At 46.0% G+C, this 27,358-nt stretch overlaps 1 long non-coding RNA gene across 1 annotated transcript; it reads left to right on the top strand.

Moving 5' to 3' along the window:
* Nucleotides 1–17,738: 17,738 nt before the first annotated feature.
* LOC103170555 lies at nt 17,739–21,659 on the top strand. Its single transcript, XR_486266.2, has 2 exons — nt 17,739–18,000; nt 21,172–21,659. It is a non-coding gene; the product is annotated as an uncharacterized LOC103170555 (long non-coding RNA).
* Nucleotides 21,660–27,358: the final 5,699 nt, after the last annotated feature.

Here is a 27,358-nt window from a genome sequence, read left to right on the forward strand (position 1 = left end):
TGCCATAAAAGTGCTTAGCTTATTTTCGTTCAAAGGAAAAGGGTAAATCAACAGACTTCTGACTTCCTCACCTGTGGGCGGGGAATGTGTCTCTTAGGGAAGCAGCATGGACTAGTGGATAGAGCACGGCCCTGGGAGTCAGAGGTCATGGGTTCTAATCCTAGCGCCCCTGCTTATCTGCTGTGTGACCTTAGGTAAGTCATTTTGCTTCTCCGTGCCTCAGTTACCTCATCTGTAAAATGGGGATGGAGACTGTGAGTCCCACGTGGGACAGGGACTGTGTCCCACTTAATTTGCTTGCGTTCACTCCAGCGGTTAGTACAGAGCCTGGCACTTAGTAAGTTCTTAACAGAGACCATAATTATTATATCGCTGTGTTGTTCTCTCCCAAGGGCTTAGTACAGTGCCCTGCGCACAGTTAGCGCTCAGTAAATAATAATGATAAGGAGGTATTTGTTAAGTGTTTGCTATGTGCCAAACTCTAAGTGCAGGGATAGATACGAGGTAATCAGGTGCCCCATGTGGGGCTCACAGGCTTAATCCCCATTTTACAGATGAGGTAACTGGGGCACAGAGAAGTTAAGAGTCTTGCCCAAAGTCACACAGCTGATTAGTGGCAGAGCCGGGATTAGAATAATAATAATAATAATAATGTTGGTATTTGTTAAGCGCTTACTATGTGCCGAGCACTGTTCTAAGCGCTGGGGTAGACATAGGGGAATCAGGTTGTCCCACGTGGGGCTCACAGTCTTCATCCCCATTTTACAGATGAGGGAACTGAGGCACAGAGAAGTTAAGTGACTTGCCCACAGTCCCACAGCCGACAAGTGGCAGAGCTGGGATTCGAACTCATGAGCCCTGACTCCAAAGCCCGTGCTCTTTCCACTGAGCCACGCTGCTTCTCCAAACCCACGATCTCTGACTCCCATGCCCGTGCTTTTTCCACTAAGCCATGCTGCTTTTCATTTACAGACCACTTGGTGCAGAACACTGTTCTAAGCACTTGGGAGAATACAATGCTCTACTGGATCAGTACCCTACTGATCTTTATTTTTATCTTTGTGTTGTCTTAGTCTTATGGGTCATTTCTCCTGATGTATATGTCTCCATTCCCCTCTCCCTGGAAGCAGGGTGGCTCGGTGGCAAGAGCCCGGGCTTGGGAGTCAGAGGTCATGGGTTCGAATTCCGGCTCTGCCACTTGTCAGCTCTGTGACTGTGGGCAAGTCACTTCACTTCTCTGGGCCGCGGTGACCTCATCTGTAAAATGGGGATGAAGGCTGCGAGCTTCACGTGGGACAACCTGATTCCCCTGTGTCTACCCCAGCGCTTAGAACAGTGCTCCGCACCTAGTAAGCGCTTAACAAATGCCAACATTATTATTATTATTGTTATCCTGTATTTATCTAACCCAGCACATCAACCTAATTACCTTGTATCTACCCAGAACTCAGAACAGTGCTTGACACATAGTAAGCGCTTAACAAATACCAAAATTATTATTATTCTTCATACTGTGCCTGGCATATGGTAAGCGCTTAATAGGTACCACACATTATTATTCATTATAAGTACAACAGCAGTAACAACAACTGCTACGATAGAGATGGTAGTCTTAATCCCTGTCATCACTGAGCATACGGTGCGGAAGGAAAGTTACGCATTCAAAGTCCTTTAGAAATCTCCTCATCTTCACTAGTTAAGAGTATCATGGAAATTCATCGAATAAATCAGTGTTGTTTACTGAGGGCTTAGTGTCTGTAGAGCCTTGTACTAAGCACCCGGGAGTGTACAAAATAACAGAGATGACACAGAAGACACAGACTCCTTCGCGGGCTCCTCCTCTGCCTCCCACCCCCAACTGCGGGGGTCCCCTAAGGTTCAGTTCTGGATCCCCTTCTATTCTCCACCTACACCCACTCCCTTGGAGAACTCATTAGCTTCCGTGGCTTCGACAACCGCTCCTACGCAGATGATGCTCAAATCTACATCTTTAGCCCTGATCTCTCTCCCTCTCTCCGGTCTCGCATCTCCTCCCGCCTCCGAGACGTCTCTACTCGGCTGTCCTCCCATCACCTCAAGCTTAACGTGTCTAAAACAGAGATCCTCATCTTCCCACCCAAATCCCGTCCTCCCCCTGACTTTCCCATCGCCGTAGAGAGCATCCCCGTGTAGACAGCACCACCGTCCTTCCTGTCTCACAAGTATGTAACCTTGATGCTGTCCCTGACTCTTCTCTCTCACTGAACCCCACGTATTCACTCCTGTCTGTCCCAACTCCACGAGATGATCGCTAAAATCCGCCCTTCCCTCTCCATCCAAACTGCTAACGCGTTAATTCAGTTATTCATCCTATCCTTCCTGGATGACTGCATCAGCCTCCTTGCTGACTTCCCAGCCTCCCGTCTCTCCCCACTCCAGTCCATACTTCACTCTGCTGCCTGGATCACTTTTCTACAGAGTCATTCAGGACGTGCCACTCCTCTCCTCAAAAAACTACAGTGCTTTCCCATCCACCTCCGCATCAGACAAAAACACCTCACCAATGGCTTTAAAGCAGTCCACCACCTTGCCCCCTCCTACCTCACCTCACTTCTCTCCTACAACCCAGCCCCCACACTCCATTCCTCTAGTGCTAACCTTCTCACTGTGCCTCGATCTCCTCCAAGAGGTCTTCCCAGCAGACTAAGCCTCACTTTCCCTCATTTCCCACTCTCTTCCGCATTGCCTTGACCCGCTTCTTTTGTTCTTCCTCTCTCCCTGCCCTACAGTACTTTATGTACGTATCTGTCATTTTTTTTATCTGTACTGATGTCTGCCTCCTCCACCAGCCCCACCCCCGCCTAGACTGTAAACTCATTTTGGATAAGGGATATCACTGTTTACTGTTGTATTGTACTTTCTCAAGTGCTTAGTACAGTGCTTTGCACACAGTAAGCATTCAATAAATATGATCGAATGCATGAATAGTACACAAGAAGACATGCAAATTATTATATTTTCAGAAGAAGAAATATGTCATGGGTATTCAGAAGGCTTTAGAAGACTGTCAGGTATCTGGCTATAAACTGCAGACTCTAAGTTAGTTGTTCATTCATTCATTCCTCCATTCAATCGTATTTATCGACTGCTTACTGTGCGCAGAGCCCTGTACTAAACACTTGAGAGAGTACAGTGTAACAATAGACACATTCCCTGACCACAGTGAGTTTACAGCTACAAGTGGGGACAGATATTAATATAAATAATGGTGATGGTGGTCAGGGAATGTGCCTACCCACTTGTTGCACTGTACTCTCCCAAGAGCTTACTACGATGCTCGATAGAGAAGCAGCGTGGTTTAGCGGAAAGAGCGCGGGCTTGGGAGTCAGCGGTTGTGGGTTCTACTTCCGGCTCTACCATTTATCAGCTGTGTGACTTGGGTCAAGTCACTTCACTTCTCTGTGCCTCGGTTCCCTCTTCTGTAAAATGGGCATTAAGACTGTGAGCCTCACGTGGGACAACCTGATGACCCTGTATCTACCCCAGCGCTTAGAACAGTGCTTGGTACGTAGTAAGCACTTAACAAAATACCATCATCATTATTATTATTAGACGGTAAGGAGTCGATAACTACTATTGTTTGATCGCTGGCAAACACTGCACACAACCAGAGATCTCCACTGGTGACTCAGGTTGAAAGCTGACACTAGATTCTCCTACTGTGGCCGCAAAATAATGTTAGACTGTAAGCTCCATGTGGGCAGGGAACACATCTACCAACTCTCTTGTATCGTAATCTCCCAAGTGCTTAGTACAGTGTTCTGCACGCAGTCACTTCTCAATAAATACAATTGACATCGAAAAATAAACAGAAAATCAGATTTAAAAGGGTGTATGCCTTTTGATAGTCCAACAGACCAAATGTGTAGGTGAGCACTTGGCTGTGAACTTCAGATCAAATAAAACTTCTGCTATCTGTTCTAAGATTGACCTTCCCCAGAGAGTCCCTTAAACTCGCTTTATTGCCAGGAAACGTGTCAAAAGTTGTGTTCCACCCAAGACTGCTCAGGTTCCTGTGGTTGGCCATGATTGGTGGTACTAAAGAGGGAGGCTGTGAAGAGACATGGAAATATTTACTGATCTCTACCTCAACGGGAGCAGAAATCTTTAAAAACCCTCCCTGCCCTCAGATGTGGAGGGAGATAACCATCAGCTGTCTTCCCTGCCCTCGGCTTGTAACCAGAAAGCATTTAGCTGTAAAAATGCACGGATCGGGGCATTCATCACAAACCGTCTGGGCCAATTATATGTGAAATATAAGAGTGTATCCTTGTTTTTCAGAGAAGGTTGTTTTCTGTGCTAGAAAATGGCAGTACAGAGAGCCCACATTTTCCTTCGCCGTATAGTGAGGCTGGGTGATTGGTAGCAGGTAGGCAGCCATAGTGTGTAGCAACCATTAAACAGTAATTATAATTCTGTGGAATGAAGGATTCTATTGTATTTATTGAGCAGTTACTGAGTGCAGAGCACTGTACTAAGCACTTGGGAAAGTACAATAGAACAAGAAACAGACACATTCCCTGCTCACAACGAACTTAACGTCTAGAGGTAGAGACAGACAGCATAAATAAATTACAGATGTGTGTAGGTGTGTGTTTGTATGTCTGCACGTGCACACTTGCCTGAGTGTAAGGGTGATTCAATTTGGAGAATTCTATTTGGAAAGATATTTGCCATTTTTCTTTTATTCTGGCATTTATGGGAGAAAATATATTGAAATACTTATGTCTTCTATTAAATTAAATATGGATTTACGCCAGATATAAAAATACAAATTCTGATAGATTTGGTGTCAGTGAAGGAGGGGAGAGGCTGGAAGGGACCCATGCACTTGGTAGTAGAGGAAATCCTTTCCCGGCTATCAAAATTCCCCCTTCTAGTCCCTCCGTAGACTTAGATTCTCAAGAAGGTTTTGTTCACCAAGGGACTGGGTGACATTAGTCATCACTTCACAACAACAATAACATAGGCCCAATTTATTAAGTATTTTCTGGATTTTAAAATAGCTCACAAATGTTATTATGCAACAAGGGGAGTGTTCCATCAACGTCTGGACCACCGTGCTTCGGACATCATCGTGAGCAGTTTCTGAACCCTACCGAACGAAAAGATGATTAAGGCGCCCTCAGTTCAATTTCTCGAAAACTCTGTTGACTCAGCGTGGAAATAGCCATCACCACGTAGTGGCCGATAATTGCTCTTTTGCTAAGTGCACGGCTTGCAATTTTCACTCCAGCCTAATTGTTGACCTCACAGAATACAGAAATTAATTCCGAAGAGTCTAATGGACAGCCACTCCGGAGGGTAGGCAGGCTCATCCTTTTTTACAACTGCAAATGAGCAACATTGCTAAGGACTGAAAGACTAAACACGTTGTTTGCAAGGCAGGATCTCATCAGATGGCGTTTGCTTTTCTCCGGAAAAACAAATCCACAGGGCCTTATGAAAGTCTGAGGCAAAAGGCAGTCACTGAAGTGATTAGTGGGCCATTGCTTCCTTTCAAATGATCATATCTTAGGGCAAGACTAGATTAATGAATAATGAATAACAATTAATGAATAATCCCAATCGAAACCCCCATGAAATAAGAGCCAAAGCTGTCTCTTGATAAACAGGGACTCCAAGTGCGAGGGGGAGGGCTCCCTGAAATTAATGTCTGACTCCACCTCTAGACCGTAAGCTCGTTGTGGGCAGGGAATGTGTCAGTTTACTGTTACACTGTACTCTTCCAAGCGCTTAGTACTGTGCTTTGCACACAGTAAGCCCTGAATAAATTCGACTGAATGAATCGGAGTACATTGTACATCGATTCCCTGGCCAATCTGGGGCTTTGGATTTCAAAGATTATAATCCCTTCTGCTTCTAAGAGGTAATTAAGCACTCTTAGACCTCTGGTATAGAAGGTTTATTTATTTCTCAGGATCCAGCCCAAGAACTAACTAAAATATAATGGAAACTTTTCAGCAGCTGTTAATCGTTTCTCTGAAATATGGATTATCCTTGAAAAGCCGGTGGTTGGAAGAATTGACTTACTTGGGTTTTGCCTCCTTCCCAAGGAAATCGGCAGCTTCAGAGGGACTGTGACTCTTACATCCTTGAAAGGCTCTGAAACCCTCAGTTTAATAATCGACGTATTAAACTCCGTGCCAACCGTAGTACAAAGCACTGGGGGAGAGAAAAGATAATCACGTCAGACCCAATCTCTGTCCCTCAAGGGCCTCGCAGCCTAAGTAGGAGGGAGAACAGGTATTGAGCCTCCATTTTACAGACGAAGAAGCTGAGGCCCAGAGAAGTTAAGTGACTTGCCCAAGTTACCTAGTAGACAAGCATCAGAGGCGGGATGAGAACCCAATTCCTCTGACTCCCAGGCCCCAGTTTCTTTCCACTTGGCCACACTGCTTCTCAAGTGCGGACAACAGAGTAGATTTGCTGGTGCTAACCACAGGAGAGCCTCGAAGACCTTGGTTCGTTTTTGTTTTTACTGAAGAAAAAATGGATTTTAAGGAGGGACAATGAGGTGCTCTGAGTGGTGTTTTAGGAAGGTGATATGCGTATATCTACACAGCCTAGTGGAAAGAGCATGGTCCTGGGAGCCAGAGGACATGGGTTCTAATCCCAAGATAAGGTAAGGGTGGGCCTATCCGCTGACCAATTTTCAGGAGATGAAAAAAATCGGCTTTTCTGCTGCCGACATTCTGCAAGCTGGTGAATAATAATAATAATAATGTTGGTATTTGTAAAGCGCTTACTACGTGCCGAGCACTGTTCTAAGCGCTGGGGGAGATAGAGGGTAATCAGGTTGTCCCACGTAAGGCTCACAGTTAATCCCCATTTTACAGATGAGGTAACTGAGGCACAGAGAAGTTAAGTGACTTGCCCACAGTCACACAGCTGACAAGTGGCAGAGCGGGGATTCGAACCCATGATCTTTGACTCCCAAGCCCGGGCTTTTACCACTGAGCCAATCGAGCGATCAGTGGTATTTATTGAGTATTATTACTAGAGAAGCAGCGTGGCTCAGTGGAAAGAGCGCGGGCTTGGGAGTCAGAGGGCACGGGTTCTAATCCCAGCTCTGCCGCTGGTCAGCTGTGTGACCTTGGGCAAGTCACTTAACTTCTCTGTGCCTCAGTTACCTCATCTGTCAAATGGGGATTAAAACTGTGAGCCCCACGTGGGACAACCTGCTGACCTTGTATCTCCCAGCGCTTAGAACAGTGCTTTGCACCTAGTAAGCGCTTAACAAATACCACAATGTATTTTTTATTTTTGAATGCTTACTGCATACAGAGCACTGTATTCCATGCTTGGAAGAGTAACTAGGACTGTTTCTACCACCTCTGCTATATCGTTCTCTCTCCCAAGTGCTTAGTATATCGCTCCGCACACAGTAAGCACTCGATAAATACCACTGATCGATTGACTGATTGGTTACCGTAGATGGAGACTTCTCTGTCTTTAAGGAACTTAAAATCCAGCACGGGAGTCAAACATGAAAATCAATTACAGGTACTATAAAGTTATGTGTGTACATTAGTACTGTGGGAGCAGGAGTCGGTCCGAGTCGTTAAACACTAGAAATCTACCTTTTCTGGAAAGATTTCAAGATGGCGGTTCTACAGGCTCAACAGTCTCCCTTTGACATCCATGAAGAACTGCACAGCAGGGCAATATGACACTTCCTAATCTGCTTGCCTGATGCTTTGGGAATCACCGTGGCTTAATGGAAAGACCAGGGGCCTGGGAGCCAGAGGAACTGGGTTCTAATCCCTCTGCCACTTGTCTGCTGTTTGACCATAGGCAAACCCCCTAACTTCTCGGTGCCTCAGTTCCCTCATCTGCAAAATGGGGATTCAAAGATTCAATCCCTGTTCTCCCTCCTACTTAGACTGTGAGCCTCATGTGGGAACTGATGATTTTTTAATCTACCCCAGCTCTTAGTACAGTATTTGGCACATAGTAATTGCTTAAGGAGTATCACAATTATTACTCTTGTTATTATTATCATTATGAGTTGAAAACCAGTCTCCCCGGGTCCCATTTCTCCTGGCCAAGAAAGATGGCCTTCCAGCAGGCCACTTTGGTGCCTCTTGATTGAATCTCCTGTTAGTCGATTTGCTGATGTGCCCATGGGCAAACATCCCAGTATTTCAAGGATAAACTGATTTGAAGACTGCAGATGTTGGCGTCGTGACTGTGGATTCAACTCATCCCAAAGCACAAACACAACCTCCAGGATCTGGGACACAGTTGGGTGTCCAATAAAGGGTTCTCTGGTTGAGTCTGATGAAAAAAAGAAAAAAAAAATGAGCTTCTCTTCAATTTAACTCGAGTAATTTTACTTTAACTGCAGCTTTTCAAAATGAGCAATTAGTCCCGTCACCATGGCTTGCCTGGGAGAGGAGGAGCTCGTGGTACCAGCATGGAGCTGGAGAAAATTGTAAGAGGAGATAGCGTTCTTCTTGGAATGGGTCCACCTATATATTCAAATCCCACAGACTTGAGGTAGCCTCAGTCATGGCTGATGTACTTAACTCATCAGTGTCAAGTCCTGAATGACCAATTCATTTCCTCAGAGCTCGGAGAGTTGTTTTATGTTTGCTGAGCAACCGTGTCGAACATCACAGACTTGTGCTTCCAAGGTTTGGTTTTGGCTTTGAGATCAGTTTTTTACCATCTTTTGTACTTACCTCCGGCATGAAAGAAAGCCTCCGCTTCTATTTTTTGGATCATGGGTGTTAGCCGATTCCACTGTTTATCAAAGACCTTCTCTGTGGGCTTTGATCCAGGGCTTCTTTTACGTTATGGCTTTTGCCATTTGCCATCTTGTGGGTTTTCCCAGTTCAATTAGTGGAATCATTGCTCAAATGTATCATGAGGAGTTTATTGGTGTGCTTTCCAAGTGCCTATTACGTTGCCTAGTGCTTAAGAGATGCTCAATAGATGCCAATTATTAATAATAATAATAATAATAATAATAATGGTATTTGCTAAGCGCTATGTGCCAAGCACTGTTCCAATCGCTGGGGTAGATTCATAGTAATCAGGTTGTCTCACGTGGGGCTCACAGTCTTCATCCCCATTTAACGGATGAGGTAACTGAGGCCCAGAGAAGTTAAGTGACCTGTCCAAAGGCATACAGCAGACAAGTGGCGGAGCTGGGATTGGAACCCGTGACCTCTGACTCCCAAGCCCATTCTCTTTCCACTAAGCCACGATAGTCTATGACTGGTGGACTAATCGTTTTTGTGGATGGGGTTGCCTTCTTGATAAATCAAGCTGGTGAATCAATCAAACGGTGATATTGATTGACTGCTTACTGTTTGCAGAGCACTGTACTAAGAGCTTGAGCACTATATTAAGCACCCGAGTGCGGTACTAAGCGCTTGAGTGCCATACGAAGCTCTTCTCCTTTAAATTTTATGGTCTCTGAGGAAAGATCCAAGCACAGAGACGAGAGCTGTACACCAAGGAGCTCAGTCACTCAACTGCTGAGTGATGATGGTGATCAGTCCGACTTAATGGCTAAGAATGGGCAAAAGCTAAAGACGGAGAGATTTTGGTTGGGCATAAAGTAGTAGACTTTTCTGACAAAATCAATCCGTTCTATTTTTTGAGCTTCTACTGAGTGCAAAGTAACACACTCAGCACAGTAGTAGCAAATACTGCTCTTAGCTACCCAAGGGAGACTGCGGAGTCCCTACTACTTGGAATTCGTCAATCAAAGAATAGACATCCATAGGTCAAAAGAATTCCTCTGCCTGATAATATTAATTGTTGTGGTATTCGTTAAGTGCTTATCATGTGCCAGGCGCTGTACTAAGCTCTGGGGTGGATACGAGCATGTCGGGTTGGACACACTCCCTGCCCCTCACGGGGCTCACGGACTCAATCTTCATTTTACAGATGAAGTAACGGAGGCACATCAAAGTGAAGTGACTTGCCCAAGGTCACACATCAGACAAGTGGCAGAGCCAGAATTAGAACCCCTCCACTTTCTGTCTCGCAGGACCGCCCTCTGTCAACTACGCCATGATGACAGGGGACTGGTCCAGCTGCCCTTTCACAGTTCCCAGGATTCCGGGGCGGAGAGTTGAGTTGTGTCATCTGTCATAGTTTTATGAAAAATAATCACATTCCTCTGACCTCAGAAAACATTTTCTACTGTTAAGATGCTGGAAAGATTCACATTTTTGTAGTGACATTTTATTAAAACATTTTGTCTGTTCAAGTATTCTGTCTCGCTGTGGATCCATCGTTCTCTCTATCACTGTCATTCATTGTTCCCGATGGTGATGTCAGTGACTGAAATTGTCTCCGTGCAGACCAATGGAGGGCTGACACTCTTCCGCATCGCGCGCACATAAGGAGAGATCTTTTCTCTGGTACAGGTTTAGATTTATGATAATAATGATAATAAATTTTAGTATTTGTTAAGCACTTATTATGTGCATGGCACTGTATTAAGCGCAGGGGTGGATACAAGCAAATCAGGTTGGATACAGTCCCTGTCCCACGTGGGGCTCACCATCTCAATCCCCAATTTATAGATGATGGTAACTGAGCACAGAGAAGTGAAATGACTTGCCCAAGGTGACACAACAGAGAAGTGGCAGAGCCGGGATTAGAACCCCTGACCTTCTGACTCCCAGAATGTGCTCTGTCCACTATGCCATGCTGCTTTGATTATGCAGGACCCTTTAATCAGTGAATCAATCAATTGTATTTCTTGAGTGCTTAGGTGTGTAGAACACCTGTCTGCACTTTTGAGCTTGCCCCTCGGTATTCCAATCTTCAAAAACTTTTTGTTCAAGGGGAAAAACCTCTCTTGTGGCTCTCCACAGTGTCTTAATTAGCAATCTCTCAATCTTCAGGGCTTTTTTTTCATGGCATTTGCATTAAATCACGTTGGACATAGTCCCTGTCCCCCATGGGAATCACAGTCTTAATCCCCATTTTACAGATGAGGAAACTGAGACACAGATAAGTGAAGTGACTTGCCCAGGGTCACAGCAGACAACTGGTGGGCCTGTGATTAAAGCCCAGTTCCTTCTGACTCCGAGGCCTGTGCTCTATCCACTAGGCCACGCTGCTTCTCTAATTTTCAGTTTATTTAATTTTTTCTTCATTTTCTAGTACCAGTAGTATCATTCTATCAATTAATCACCTTGGGCAGAGCACCGTACTTAGCACTTGGGGGAGAACCATAGAACAAGGTTGGTAGAGATGTTTCTTACCCACAAGGAGCTTCCAGTCTAATAAGCAGTCAATACCCGCCATTATTGCCGCTATTAATCTCTGTAAGCATTTCAATGGCGTGTTTTTTTTTTTTTATCACTAAGTACTCTACCATAGTAGAGAATTAACCTCAGTGTCCAAAGCAGTTTCTTTAACTGAACAAAATCCACCTGACATTTCCAACTTTCTCCCCACCTTCCAGTGTGTTGGAGAAAGTCAAATCCAAGCCATCGCCCTCTAGACTGTAAGCTCACTGTGGACGGGAAACGTGTCTACCAACTCTGTTGTATTCTCCCAAGTGGCAAGCAGTATGGCCTAGTGGATAGATCACAGGCCCGGGAAACAGAAGGACCTGGGTTCTAATTCCGGCTCTGCCACTTCAATCTTATCTCGTCTTATGTCATCGAGTCATTTCCGACCCACAGTGACGTCAAGGACACGTCTCTCCCAGAACGCCCCGCTCCCCATCTGCAGTTGACCCTGCAGTCAACAAAAATCAGTGATATTTGTTGAGCGCTTAGTATGTGTAGAACACTGTTCTAGACACTCGAGAGAGTACAGTACTGTCTGCTGTGTTACCTTAGGCTGGTCACTTAACTAATCTCTGTCTCAGTTACCTCATCGGTAAAATGGAGATTGAGACCGTGAGCCCCATGTGGGCCATGGACTGTGTCCAACTTGATTAGCTTGTATCTCCTCCAGCACTTAGTACAGTGCCTGGCACATAGTAAGTGCTTTACATATACCTTCGAAAAAGTGCTCAGTACAGTGCTCTGCACACAGTAAGAGCTCAGTGAACATCACTGATTGATTGGTCTCCTGGGGAAAGAGTTCGACTTTAAGCTGATGTATTTTCCCTCAGTTCTCCATTCCCCAAGCAGTCTCATCCTCCCAGTCTATCTCTGAATGCCGAGAAATATCAAATGGCCGGGTAAAAATAGCCCGTCCCTCCATCCAATATGAGTCCACTTGCCATTAATGAGCATGCATTGTGCTACGGTGAAACAACACAAAACATGGCTCGTTAAGGTAAAAACACATCACGCAGGATAAAAGTACTCTAGGGAGACAAAGTTCCATTAAAGGCACCAATTTCCCCTGGAAAGATAAGGAAATCATTATCCTAAGGAATGCCGGAGATGAAATTTGACCTCGGAGAGGAAAATAACATTGTTTTGATCAGAGCGCCTGAACTGAAAACCCATCTGAATCCATTATTTTCAACATTTGACCCCTAGAACGTCTCTGAAATTGAAAATTATAATCGAAGCACCGTCGTTCATTCAGGTGAACGCAAGCCACATTTTCACAGGAATTTCTGCTGGTTGGTTAGCCCCAACTCCTTCTAGAAACCCAGCGTGTTTCTCTCTTAGGGCAGTTTCCACTTCACAACTCCCCACCTAGCTTCTAGCCCTAATTCCAGCTTCTACCTTTGTCTCCAGCTTCCCAGGTCCAAAGCTGTTCGAAACATCAGGTTTCGAAAGGCTCTTGCAAAATGAGGCAACGACGTTTTCGACAGCTCCTCTGGAACCTCTCTGACGTTGGTGTTGAAAAACGACGCCACCTTTTCCAAGCCCCCAGTCCCTTTTGGAAATTCCAGACAGCCAAATGAGAGGAAAGGGGTGGAGGTTCTGGTTCCGGTGCTATTTTAAATGATTCTGACAGCTGAGGAACTGTGGACTGGGGTAGGAAATGAGGCCTTTTGGCAGAAGGCGGAGGTCAGAGGCCCGTCCTGTGAATGTGCAACTATTTGCTTTCCCAGTCAGAGCTGGAGAAGGTACAGAAAAGAGCAATCAGGGCGGCTGGGAGGATGGAACAGATTTTAGATGAGGTTAGCACACTTCAGCTTGGAAAGATAAAGGCAGAGAATGGGCATGATGGAAGTCTGGAATCAGGTGGCTATTTAAGCAGCCATTGTCCTCCAGAAAGTGAACATAGAAAATGTCTGACTGACAGCTAAATCAGACATGCTTGAAGTGTCTCGACTCAATATACGCCAAGCTTTTGGTGAGGACAGTTCTATTTCTGTGCGTGCATGCGTAACATTTAATCATTTATTAGATGCACATATTTATGCTGCTATTGAACCAGCCGTTTATCGATAGTGTAAACTAGATTTATTTGTTTTTATCAGTTAAAATATATTTATATTGCTTCCGTCGGTTTTTTAGCTATAAGGAATGCGTTCATGTGATAGGACACTCTACTGTATATGCTCAGCGGTTTTTCTCTTAACATTTTCATGGAACCTGTTAAAGAACTCTGTGATGCCTGAGCCCCTTAACCCATGCTTTGATGGGGTTTTAGCAGTTAATATTTACATTGCTTTGGTCTTTTTTTAGCTAAGAAATGCATTCTTAATCACTTAAGTACCATTATTATTAGTAGTACGAATATGTGTTTTAAAGTGTTTTGTATAGGACACTACACTCTGTTATATATGTTCAATGTTCTTTCTCTTAACGCTTTCGTGGGACCAATTAAAGAACTTAACCCACACTTAGATAATTGGGTTGAGGGAAAGAAGCTTAGGAGCCTCTAGAAGAGGAAGTTACTTTCAAAGGGCAGACTGATCTGCATAAGTGCCAATCACCTAACTGGTATGGTGTCACCTAGAACACAGCCAATTAAAGGGAGGCTGAGAAAGGGGACCAGAGGGCAAGTGAATTGGGGAATGATCCTCACAGGTAATTTAAGTTGGTTGGGATGAAGTGTTGGATGACACCAATGCAGACAGCTCAGTCTCCATGATAATAATAATAATAACAGTGGTGTTCACTGAGCGCTTAGTAGGTGTCACAGGCTGTTCTCGGAGACAGTCTGCCCACCCTGGAGGTGACATAATAATGATGATGGTATTTGTTAAGTGCTTAATATGTGCCAAGCGCTGGGGTAGATACAAAGTAATCAGGTTGTCCCACGTGGGGCTCACAGTCTTAATCCCCATTTTACAGATGAGGTAACTGAAGCACAGAGAAGTAAAGTGTCTTGCCCAGTGTCACACAGCTGATAAGTGGCAGAGTCGGGATTAGAACCCACGACCTCTGATCCCCAAGCCCGGGCTCTTTCCACTAAGCCATGCTGATCCTCTGTGACATGATCTTCATGGGCCACTAGAACATCCTCGGTGCGTATCACTGTTATCCTATCAGACTCTCCCAAGCGCTTAGTAGCATGCTCTGCATATAATAAGCGCTCAATAAATACCAGATTGATAAGAGGAAGGTAGATGGTAAGCTTACTGTGGGCAGGGAACCTGTCTGTTGTACTGTTCTATTGTCCTCTCCCAAGCGCTTAGTACAGCTCACTCAATAAATACGACTGCCTGACTGATTCTCAGGAGCGTGATAGTTTGTAACCCATGAAAAAGGGAATCGGGAGCCCACTAAGTATCAGCCGTTTAACTAGGTGGTCAAATCATACTCTCTGCTCCCAGCCTGTCAAACTGAAACTTAAGCCATCATCACTGTGAGGGCGGAGAGCCCGGTGGATTTTGAAGGATAGTCGCCATAATCTACGTTGACAAAGAGGGCCATGAATATATCTGGCCCTTATTTTCTTCAGTAATAATAACTGTGGTGTTTAAGTGCTTACTCTGTGCCAGGCACTGTACTAAGTGCTGAGGTGGATGCAAGGTAATTGGGTTGGATGCAGACCCTGTCCCATACAGGGCTCACAGTCTCTATCCCCACTTGACAGAGGGGGGAACTGAGGCACAGAGAAGTGAAGCAACTGGCCCAAGGTCAGAAAGCAGACAAGTGGCAGAGCTAGGAGTGGAACCCAAGTACTCCTGACTCTGGACCTGTGCTCTATCCGCTAGGCCACACCGCTTCTCTTCAAGACTTCCTTATAGAAACCCACAGCATGGTGCCACGCTCACTGAGAAGCAACATAACGTAGCGGAAAGAGCACGGGCCTTGGAGTCTTCTAATTCAATTCAATGTATTTATTGAGCATGAACTGTATGGAGACCACTACTAAGTCACTGGGAGAGTATAATAGAAGAATAAAGAGAGACATGCCCTGCCCAAAACAAACTTACAGTCTGGGGGCGGAGACAGACATTAATATAAGTAAATAAATGACAGATATGGACATAAGTGCAGTGGATCAGGGAGGGGGGAAGAACAAAGGGAGCAACTCAGTGTGATGCAGAAGAGAGTGGGAGAAGGGAAAGGGTGGGCTTAGTCGGGGCAGGCCTAGTGGAGGAGATGTGCCTCCGATAAGGCTTTGAAGTAGGGGAGAGTAATGGTCTATCAGATTTGAGGAGAGAGGGCGTTCCAGGCTAGAGGCAGGATGTGGTCGAGAGGTCTGTGGTGAGGTGAGCGAGACGGAGGCACAGCGAGAAGGTTAGCACTAGAGGAGCGAAGTGTGCAGGCTGGGTTGTACTGGGAGAATAGCAAGGTGAGGCGGGAGGGGGCAAGGTGATGGACTGTTTTAAAGCCAATGGTGAGGAGTTTTTGTCTGGTGTTAAGGTGGATGGGCAACCATCGGATTTTCTGAGGAACGGGGTGACGTGTCCCGAACGTTTCTGTAGAAAAACGATCCAGGCAGCAGGGTGAAGTATGGACTGGAGTGTCTGGGAGGTCAGCGAGGAGGCTGATGCAGCCATCCCGGCAGGATACGGTGAACGACTGTATTAACGTGACAGCAGTTTGTTTAGAGCGGAAAGGGCGGATTTCAGTGATGTTGTGAAGGTGGGACTGACAGCATTTAGTGATGGATTGAATATGTGGGTTGAAAGAGAGAGAGGAGTCAAGGATAATGCCAAGGTTACAGGGTTGTGAGACAGGAAGGATGATGGTGCCATCTATAGTTATGGGAAAGTCAGGGAGAGGACAGAATTTGGGGGGGAAGATAAGGAGTTCTGCTATGTGACCTTAGGTAAGTCACTCCATTTCTCTGTTTAAGTTGCCTCATCTGTAAAATGGGTACTGAGACAGGGAGCCCTACGTGGGACTGTGTCCAAACCAGTTATCTCGCGTGCTCAAACTACTCATTCATTCAATAGTATTTATTGAGCGCTTACTATGTGCAGAGCACTGTACTAAGCGCTTGGAATGGACAAATCGGTAACAGATAGAGACGGTCCCTGCCCTTCGACGGGCTCACGGTCTAATCGGGGGAGACGGACGGACGAGAACAATAGTAATAAATAGAATCAAGAATGGGAGCCATTCGCTCCCATGGCTTCAGCTACCCTCTCTCTAAGGCTGATTCCCAAATCCACGTCTCCAGCCCTGATCTCTCTTCTTCTCTGCAGTCTTGCATTTCTTCTTGCCTTCGGGACATCTCTACTTGTCTCTCCCACCGCCACCTCGAACTTGTTAAGTCCAAAACAGAACTCCTTGTCTTCCCGCCCTAACCCTGTCCTCTCCGTGCCTTTCCCGTCACCGTAGACAGCACCACCATCCTCTCTGTCTCACAAGCCAATAACCTTGGCATTCTCCTTGACTCATCTCTCACTCTCAACCCACATATTCAGTGTCACCAAATCCTGTCAGTTTCACCTTTGTAAAGTTGCTAAAATCTACCCTTTCCTTTCCATCCCAAGTGCTACCACACAGTGCCGATAAGAGGTGCTTAACAAGTACCATAAAAAATACTTCTCATATCCCTCTGACAGGTCCCTTTCATTTTGAAGGTCCAATGCTCCTGGATAGTCTAAAAAAGGATTTGACTTTAACTCCAAATCCTGATTCATAGTCCTATGATATTATCAGCATTTATCTGTGGGCAGAGCTGTGCATTTGAAAACCGCGATGAAAATAAGAGGCAGTCACTAGGTGCTGACCGCGTCCCAAGTGCTGGGGTAGATAAAATGCAGTCAAATTAAACGCGGTCACTGTCCGTCATGGGACTCACAGTCTAAGAGGGAAGCTCAAAAAATTCACAACTTCATGGATTCTGCGGACCCGAGTTACGATCATCCAGTAGATGAAAGAGTAAGGAAATGGATGCGAAAGATAAAGAAAAGAGGGTAGACAAATTAAATATTAGATGCACCCAAGAGTGCTCAAATGGCCGATGGAATGAAAAGAGCAGGCGGATGGTGGCGGAGGGAGGGAGCCTAGCCAAGGAGAGCTTCCTGGAGGCGGTGGCCTTGAAGGACGGTCCCATTGAAACCACATGGCCTAGTGGATAGACCACAGGTCTGAGAGTCAGAAGGAACTGGGTTCTAATCACAGCTCTGCCACTTGTCTGTTGTGTGAGCTTGGACAAGTCCCTTCACTTCTCTGTGCCTCAGTGACTCATCTGTAAAGTGGGGATGAAGACTGTGAGCCCCATGTGGGAAGGGACTACGTCCAACCTGATTACCTCGCACCTGTTCCAGAGCTTAGTACAACGCCTGGCACATATACTATAACAAATGGAAAAAAATACGGGTTAAAACCCAAGTCTTAATGCAGCCTTGATCTTCCAGGCAAGAGCACGGGGAGGGTTTCTGTGAGGAGGTCGGCTTCCACGGCTCTGACAGTTGCTAGTTTCACCCCGGCCACGGCGTCGTCGTTGGCGAGTCACATCCCTAGAGAGTGGGACACGTGAAATTCACAGCTGCGGATTAAAAATAGAAAACGGCCCTGGGTTTCATTTTTGTTTTGGAAAATTAAATTAGCCCTCGTGAAGCTGCCAGCTTGAACAGCGCCCTGGGAAATGGTGATCTCCACGTTTCCACGGAGGAAGCGGCTGCGACTTGGGATTCCCCCGATCTCTCAAGATGAGAAGGTAACTTTGCCCCTAAGGCCTGAGAGCGTCGTCTGCAGTGGGCCTTTGCCAAATTCTCTCGGCTCCAATCTTCCCTCTGTGGCTCTCATTCATTGTCACATTTATAGAACGCTTACTGTGTGCAGAGCACTGTACTAAGCGCTTGGGAGAGTACAATACAACAATAGACACATTCACCCACCCACAGAGAGTTTACATTCTAAAGGGGGAGAATCTTCCATCCCTGGTCAAGGTACCCTGCTGGGTCCAATCTCCCCTCCGCATTTTTCTTTGTTCAATTTTGCTTCGTGCCCTTAAAGAACTGGGAACGTGTAGGGGAAGGTTGCTTCCCATCACCAGTGGAGTAAAGCCATATTTTATGGAGCGGTTAGCCATGTGAAAGAGCCCGGGCTTCGGAATCAGAGGTCATGGGTTCGACTCCCAGCTCTGCCACTTGTCGGCTGCGTGACCGTGGGCAAGTCACTTCACTTCTCTGTGCCTCAGTTCCCTCATCTGTAAAATGGGGATTAACTGTGAGCCTCACGTGGGACAACCTGATTCCCCTGGATCCACCCCAGCGCTTAGAACAGTGCTCTGCACCTCGTAAGCGCTTAACAAATACCAACATTATTATTATTATTGAATTTATTCTAGTGGGTTGGGTTTGAAGATCTAAGAAGGCATCTGACAGCTGCTATTGGATTATGAAGTGGACTTAGAGAAGCAGCATGGTTTAGTGGAAAGACCACGGGCCTGGGAGTCAGAAGGACCTGGGTTCTGATCCCAGATACACCATTTGTTTGCTGTGTGACTTTGGGCAAGCCGCTTAACTTGTCTGGGACGCAGTTACCACATCAGTAAAATGGGGATTAAGACTAGGAACCCCACGAGGGACAGAGACTATGTCCATCGTAATTACCTTGTATCTACCCCAATGCTTAATAATGTTGGCATTTGTTAAGCGCTTTCTATGTGCCGAGCGCTGTTCTAAGCGCTGGGGTAGACACAAGGGAATCAGGTTGTCCCACGCGGGGCTCACAGTCTTCATCCCCATTTTACAGATGAGGGAACTGGGGCCCAGAGAAGTGAAGTAACTTGCCCAAAGCCACACAGCTGCCAAGTGGCGGAGCCGGGATCAGAACCCGCGACTTCTGACTCCCAAGCTCGGGTTCTTTCCACTGAGCCACGCTGCTTCGTACAGTACATGGCACATAGTAAGCACTAGCACATTGTGGACAGGGAATCTGTCTACTATATGGTTGTATTTACTCTCCCTCGCATTTAGTACAGTGCTTTCCACACCATAAGTGCTCAGTAATTGTTTTTACGAGACGTTCTTCCCCTCGACTCTATTTATCGCCATCGTTCCCGTCTGTCCGTCTTCCCCCGATCGGACCGTGAGCCCGTCGGACGGCAGGGACCGTCTCTATCTGTTGCCGACTTGTTCGTCCCAAGCGCTTAGTACAGTGCTCTGCACATAGTAAGCGCTCAATAAATACTATTGAATGAATGAATGAATAAATGACCTAGTGTTAAAGAAGACCAAAACAACTTCTGGGAAATTAATTCAGCCTGAGGCTGGTAGCATCACTAAGAATATTTGAATCATCTGTACAGGAGCTGCTGAATAGTGATGATTGCTCTGTAAGGACAAATGACCGAAAAAGTAGTAATTGTATTGTTTACTGAGGTACATAACCCTGAATTAAGTGCTGTGGAAAAAAAAAAAAATATATATATATATATATATATATATACCGGTAAAAGATGAGAAGCAGTGTGACTCAATGGAAAGAACATGGGAGTCAGAGGTCGTGGGTTCTAATCCTGACTCTGCCACTTGTCTGCTGTGTGACCTTGGGTAAGTCACTTCACTTTTCTGTGCCTCAGTTACCTCATCTGGAAAATGGGGATTAAGACTGTGACCCCCACTTGGGACAACCTGATTACTTTGTATCTACCTCAGCGCTTAGAACAGTGCTTGGCACATAGTAAGCACTTAACGAATACCATCGTTATTATTATGATGTCTCTAGTCTTCCAGAGATGTGATAGGACCATGAGTCGCGTGCCAAAATCCGTCAATCGGTAGCATTTGTTGAGTGTGGCACAGTGGACGGAGCACGTGCCCGGGAGTCAGAGATCATGGGTTCTAATCCCGTCTCTGCCTCATGTCTGCTGCGTGACCTTGGGCAAGTTGCTTTACTTCCCTGTGCCTCAGTTACCTTATCTGTAAAAGGGGATTGAAACTCTGAGCCCCACGTCGGACGGGGACTCCGTCCAACCCTATTTGCTTGGACAGAAGCCAGAAGCAGCATGGCTTAGTGGAAAGAGCACGCACCTGGGAGTCAGAGATGGTGGGTTCTAATCCCGTCTCTGCCACTTGTCAGCTGTGTGACCTTGGGGAAGTCACTTCGCTTCTCAGTGCCTCAGTTACCTCATCTGTAAAATGGGGGTTAAGACTGTGAGCCCCACGTGGGATAACCTCATTACCTTGTATCTTCCCCAGCAGTTAAAGAGTGTTGGCGCATAGTAAGAGCTTATTATTAATGATAACAATTATTGTCATTTTAATCATTTATTATCATAATTACTTTCAGTTTGGTCTGTATCTTGTTTTTTATTTAAGTTGGCAGCACCTTCTATTTCTGAGTCAGCCAAAGGACACATCCTTCTGGATTCAATTTCTACCTCCCTATTTGTTCTTGCAAATAGTAAGTTTAAACACTACCCTAGAACTCACGGTGATTCTCCCCTGCCACTTGGATGTGTTATTATTAATAATAACAGTATTTAAGTCCTTACTCTGTGCCAGGCATTGTATTAAGTGCTGGGGTGGATACACGTTAATCGGGTTGGACACAGTCCCTGTCCCACATGGGGCTCACGGTCTCAATCCCCATTTTACAGATGAGGGAAATGAGGCACAGAGAAGTGAACTGATTTACCCAAGGCCACACAGCAGACGAGTGGAAGAGCCGGGATTAGAACCCGTGACCTCCTGACTCCCAGGCCTCTGCTCCAGCCACTACGTCTTACACATAGGTAATGCTTCTTAGCGGTGAGTAGAAACACACGTGACTCTGGTATGGTGCTCATGTACTTAGAACCAGGAGAATTATTCATAACTTAATGGGATGACATTGCATCCTTTTCACTAAAGTATAAACTTTTGTCCTTTTTGTGTCTTAGGCATTGTTTTTCGTTCGGCAGCGGAGACCGGTTTTACGGGGACATATCTCCATCAACTTTTGAAATGACTGCTGCGCTTTAAGCAATCTGTCCTAGAGAGATTAAGTATTAGGTTGGTCTGCATATTGTCTTCTGAGAAAAGCTTTTCCACAGCAATTGTCCAAGCAGTGCATACACTTCAAGAGCTCTGTTGTTGGACAAATCCGATCACACAGCCTTTAGGAAAACAGAAAAGAAGACGCAATTTTACGCAAAGAACGACCAACTCCAAGTGGCAGTGAGCTGTGGATCCACATAACGAAAGCAAATCCACACATAAAAAGAAACACCATATTTTCTTTGTTCAGAATTGCTTTTTGTGTTGCGAAGGAATTTAATTAGCGCAGTTACGGGCAAAATCCCTTATTCATGTAAAGATTGAGGATTTGAAGAAGGCGAGATGACCGGCTAATCCTATACAATAAGTAAACATTTATTTATGACACTGCCGATCTTTCCGACGTGTTTTTCCTTTCTCATTTCCTCCTTTGGAATGCTGATTTGCGATGGTGTTGGAGAGGCTTTGAACCAAATACGTTTCCAGGCCAAAGTTATAGATGATCAGAATGCATCTTGTTTGTAAAGACTACGGGTACCCTAGATTTCCTTTTGAGAGTCACTAGTGCAGACTAGAATCTGGGAAGCCTCTGACTCTCGCCGATAGATGAATATCTTTAGCCGCTCTTTGTTTTCCAAGATGAAGGAGCTGACTGGAAGATCATATCTCGTATGTGCAAATGTCTGCTCTTATGTTTGGAATTTGTTGTTGAAATGGATTTTTCTCTCACACTGTTTTAATGATAAATTTCAGGTAGGAGGCTAGACTCTGGTAATCATTTTTTTCCCTCGCTCTGCCTCTCTATTGAATTGTTTGAGTATGAATATGGCTTAAAAACCCATCTGCTCTGGTTACTACCATTCTTCCATTAGTCAACAACAGTTTCGGCCGGGCCTAGCGGAAAGTGCAGGGGCCCGGGAGTAGGAGGACCTGGGTTCTCATCCCGGCTCTACCGACTGATTGCTCTGTGACCTTGGGCGATGATAATAATGTTGGCATTTGTTAAGCACTTACTATGTGCAGAGCACCGTTCTAAGCCCTGGGGGAGATACAAGGTCATCAGGTTGTCCCACGTGAGGCTCACGGTCTTCCCCCCCATTTTACGGATGAGGTCCCTGAGGCACAGAGAAGTGAAGTGACTCGCCCACAGTCACACAGCTGACAAGTGGCAGAGTTGGGATTCGAACCCATGACCTCTGACTCCCAAGCCCGGCCTCTTTCCACTGGGCCACGCTGGCAAGTCACTTCACTGTCTGAGCCTCCGTTCCTCAACAGTAAAATGGGCATTAAATACCTGTTCTGCCTCCTACTTAGACTGTGAGCCCCGTGTGGGGGACTATATCCGACCTAATTCCCTACCCCGGCGCTTAGAACAGAGCTTAGACAGTGCTTAACTAATGCCATTAACCCGCACACCCCACCCCACCTTTAAGCAGCGTGGCTCAGTGGAAAGAGCGCGGGCTTTGGAGTCAGAGGTCATGAGTTCTAATTCCGGCTCTGCCACTTGGCAACTGTGTGACTGTGGGCAAGTCACTTCACTTCTCTGTGCCTCAGTGACCTCATCTGTAAAATGGGGATTAAGACTGTGAGCCCCGCGTGGGGCAACCTTTTTCCCCTGTGTCTACCCCAGCGCTTACGACAGTGCTCTGCACATAGTAAACGCTTAACAAATACCAAATGCCACCTGTAAAAAACAAAAAACCCCACTCATTTCTGCCTCCCTGGGCTTGCCAATGCATCTACTTCTCTTAGAAGTAAAAAAAATGAATTCTTGCGGTACTGGCGGACAAGCGTGCGAATATATTTTCCTGTACTGTGTCACACTGGATCCAGGCAGGCTTAAGTTTAATATATCGTATTTGTTGCTCTTTGCAGGGCACTGCACTAAGCGCTTGGGAGAGTAGAATACAACAACATAACAGTCCCGTTCCCTGACCACAATGAGCTTACCGTCTCGTTGGAAGAAAGCTGCCAAAAAATGTTTTAGCCAACATTCCTAAGAAAAAGGCAAGTCATGGTAGAGCTGAGAGCACAGTTTTTTCATTACCTAGGGCAGGGAGAATCTTCTCCCTACAAGTCCTGTCTCACTTCATGGGCCAAGGGAAGTGGTGACCTGGGAGAAGTATGGGGTATGGATAGCTCCTGTCTGTCCGTCTCCCCCGATTAGGCCGTGCGCCCGTCGAAGGGCAGGGACCGTCTCTATCTGTTACCGCTCGGTCCATTCCAAGTGCTTAGTACAGTGCTCTGCACATAGTAAGCGCTCAATAAATACTAATGAATGAATGAACAGTTTTCACCTTGCATTGAAAAACTGCTTTTAGAGATTATGCCTTGGGATTCCTCCTCTGGGTAGGGTGTCGGCAGGGAAGATCCTTGAGAAGCAACTTGTAAATTTACCAGGTATAGTCACTGTGTCCCTCCACATCTGCTGCCATCCAAGGACAGGGTATAGGGAGCCTTGAGTTGGTTTTTTTTTTCCAAAGTATTTATTAAGCACTTACTATGTGCCAGGCACTGTCCTAAGCGCTGGGGGAGAGACAAGATAACCAGGTTGGACACGGTTCATGTCCCTTATGGGGGCTCACAGTCTTAACCCCCAATTTACAGATGAGCTGAGGCACAGGGAAGACAAGTGACTTGTCCAAGGTCACACAGCAGACAGTTGTGGAGGCAAGAATAGAACTCAAGTCCTTTTGACTCCCAGGCCCGTGCTCTATCCACTCTCTCACGCTGCTTATCGTTCCCTGACGTATGTAACTGACACATTCCCTGACCGCAGTGAGCTTGCTGTCTTTAGGGGGAGACAGACATTAATATAAATAAAAGAATTACGGATATGTACATAAGCTCTTGTTGGGCTGGAGGTGGCGGGGGTGAATAAAGGGAGCAAATCAGAGGGATGCAGAAGGGAATAGGTAAAAAGACAATGAGGGCTTAGTCAGGGAAGGCCTCTTGGAGGAGAGGTGCCTTCAATAAGATCTACTTCTTATTCCCTGGATGCCAGGATCCAGTCAGTTGTTGGACCTCCCGTGCAATTTAATCTATCCATCAGTGGTATTTATTGAGCACCTCCTGCATGCGGAGCACTGTACTAAGCGATTAGGGGAGTACACTCCAACAGAGTTGGTAGACACAATTTAAGCCACAGCAAAACTAATACTGACAACCTCCCAAACCCACCATCACACTGGGAGTGGAGAGGATGGAAAATACCAGGGTTCTTTTTCTGAGACTTGGAGAGGTGGAAGTCGAGGGGGGTCTGTTCTCCAGCCTCACCTTCGAAGGCCCGACGGTCTCATCTGGAGAAATCTCGGGCAGGGCTAGCTGGGTTAGGGCAGAGACTCAATTTTCCAATATTGGTTTTTTCATTCGTTTGAGCGGTTGAAATTCTCACTTTGCATTTAACATAGTTCAGCAGTGAAGAGGATCATTTTCTGTTGCTTGACTGTAAAGGCAATAAAGCAGTCAAGCGCACTATAGCAGCTGAAGAGCTTTCATTTTGGCTATATTTAGCATCCCATATTAATTAAAACTAAGGCAAGGAAAAATACTTTAAAGGAACTCCGTAGAACTATATCAAGACGCCCATGAAAAACTTATTCAAAGCAATGCCATTTTTCAACATTTACATTCCAAATCCCATTTTCTCTGCGAAGCCTTGATCTATTCAGTAATCGGGTCCAGCAGATCCGAGAAAGATCTAACCCACGTGTTCTTCCAATTCAATTATGCCATTTCTCAAGCTAACTGAATAATAAAATATTATAGAGCTGACTTTTGATACGGGAGCTCCTGGTGTCATATTTCCTCAAGAAAGTATTTCTCATTGTCAAGATCTGCTTAGAGGTTGGTTTATCGTCTGTTTTCCTGCTATCTATAAATGCTGCAGGGCGAATGTACGTATCTTGACATTGGAAGTAGGAAAACTGAAAGCTTTGAAAACGGAGAAGCAACATTAGTAGTCTACGGTTCAAGGTTTGTTTTTCTCTTTCTTTTTAAATTTATTCTCCCGTGATTTGAATGAAGGATGAATGTCTGTTCTCCGGTGGCAGGGTTAATTCACGCTAGCAAGTTAAAACGAGCTGTCTCTGACCTCGGTTGTCTCATCTGCAAATTGGGGATTAATAGTCCCTGCTCCTCCCTGCAGCATAAAGAGTTTGGGGAGAACAAATGGGATGAGTTGGAAATGTTTCCAAAAGGAAAACTCAAGATGGCTTCAAGAACACTCAGGAGCCATCTCTCCATAAATGGGAAGTATGTGAGAGCCAATCCAGATTGCCGTGCTCTTATTCCTCTGGAGCCTCTCCTTGCTGCCGGGAGCTGTGATAATAAAGTTGGTATTCGTTAAGCGCTTACTATGTGCAGAGCACCGTTCTAAGCGCTGGGGGAGATACAGGGTCATCGGGTTGTCCCACGTGAGGCTCAGAGTTAATCCCCATTTTACAGATGAGGTCACTGAGGCACAGAGAAGTGAAGTGACTCGCCCACGGTCACACAGCTGACAAGGGGCACAGCCCGGGATTCGAACTCATGACCGCCGACTCCCAAGCCCGTGCTCTTTCCACTGAGCCACGCTGCTTGTTCAGAGCAGGGCTAGATGTGACAGTACACCCACGAGGCTGAGCAGGATGGCTTAGTGAGTAGAGCACGGACCCGGAGGCTCTGCCACGAGTCTGAGGAGTGACCTTGGGCAAGTCACTTCACTTCCTCTGTGCCTCGGTTCCCTAATCTGTAAAATAGAGATTAAGACTGTGAGCCCCATGTGGGACAGGGACTGAGTCCAACCTGATTAACTTGGATCTATCCCAGTACTTAGAAGAGTTCTTGGCACATAGTAAGTGCTTAACTAGTCCCATTATTATTATTATTATTATTATTATTAATAATAATAAAAAGCACGGGGTAAACCTGTGTGCCCCCGCCCCCCAGTCCTTCCACAGATTTCTGCAATGCCCATTCTGAGCTGCCTGCCAACCCAGTGGCCTTGCCGTGGCTTAGTGGAAAGATCCCAGGCTTGGGAGTCAGGGGTCGTGGGTTCTAATCCTGACTCGGCCATTTGTCAGCTGTGTGACTTTGGGCAAGTCACTTAACTTCTCTGGGCCTTAATTACCTCATCTATAAAATGGGGATCTAAACTGTGAGTTCCAAGTGGGACAGCCTACTACCCTTGTATCTATCCCAGTGCTTAGAACAGTGCTTGGCACATAGTAAGTGCTTAACAAATGCCATCATTATCTTTGGGGGAAACAGTGTGGCTCAGTGGAAAGAGCCCGGGCCTGGGAGTCAGAGGTCATGGGTTCTGATCCCAGCTCCGCCACTTGTCAGCTGCGTGACTTTGGGCAGGTCACTTCACTTCTCTGGGCCTCAGTTACCTCATCTGTAAAAGGGGGATGAAGACCGGGAGCCCCATGTGGGCCAACCTGATCACCTCGTATCCAGCGCTTAGAACAGTGCTTTGCACATAGTAAGCGCTTAACAAAAGCCATCATTATTATTATTATTACTGTCTCTTGGCAGATTCATTTATGTAGTTGTTTTTAAAGAAGTGGGAGGGAGAACAGGTAGCGAATATCCATTTTGCAGATGAGGGAAATGAGGCTTAGAGAAGCCCAAGGTCACACATGTTCCCGTCTGTCCGTCTCCCCCGATCAGACCGTAAGCCCGTCAAACGGCAGGGACCGTCTCTATCTGTTGCCGACTTGTTCATCCCAAGCGCTTAGTACAGTGCTCTGCACATAGTAAGCGCTCAATAAATACTATTGAATGAACATCAGGTAAGTGGTAATCACCTTGGCCCTTCCTACCTCACCTTAATAATAATGCTGGTATTTGTTAAGCGCTTACTATGTGCGGAGCACTGTTCTAAGCGCTGGGGTAAACACAGGGGAATCAGGTTGTCCCACGTGGGGCTCACAGTCTTAATCCCCATTTTACAGATGAGGGAACTGAGGCACAGAGAAGTTAAGTGACTTGCCCACAGTCACACAGCTGACAAGTGGCAGAGCTGGGATTTGAACTCATGAGCTTGCTACTTGCTACTCTCCTACTCCAACCCAACCCCGACACTTCGCTGCCCTAATGCCAACCTTC

The sequence above is a fragment of the Ornithorhynchus anatinus genome, chromosome 1 (genome assembly GCF_004115215.2).
Source record: "Ornithorhynchus anatinus isolate Pmale09 chromosome 1, mOrnAna1.pri.v4, whole genome shotgun sequence".
NCBI classification, from domain to species: domain Eukaryota; kingdom Metazoa; phylum Chordata; class Mammalia; order Monotremata; family Ornithorhynchidae; genus Ornithorhynchus; species Ornithorhynchus anatinus.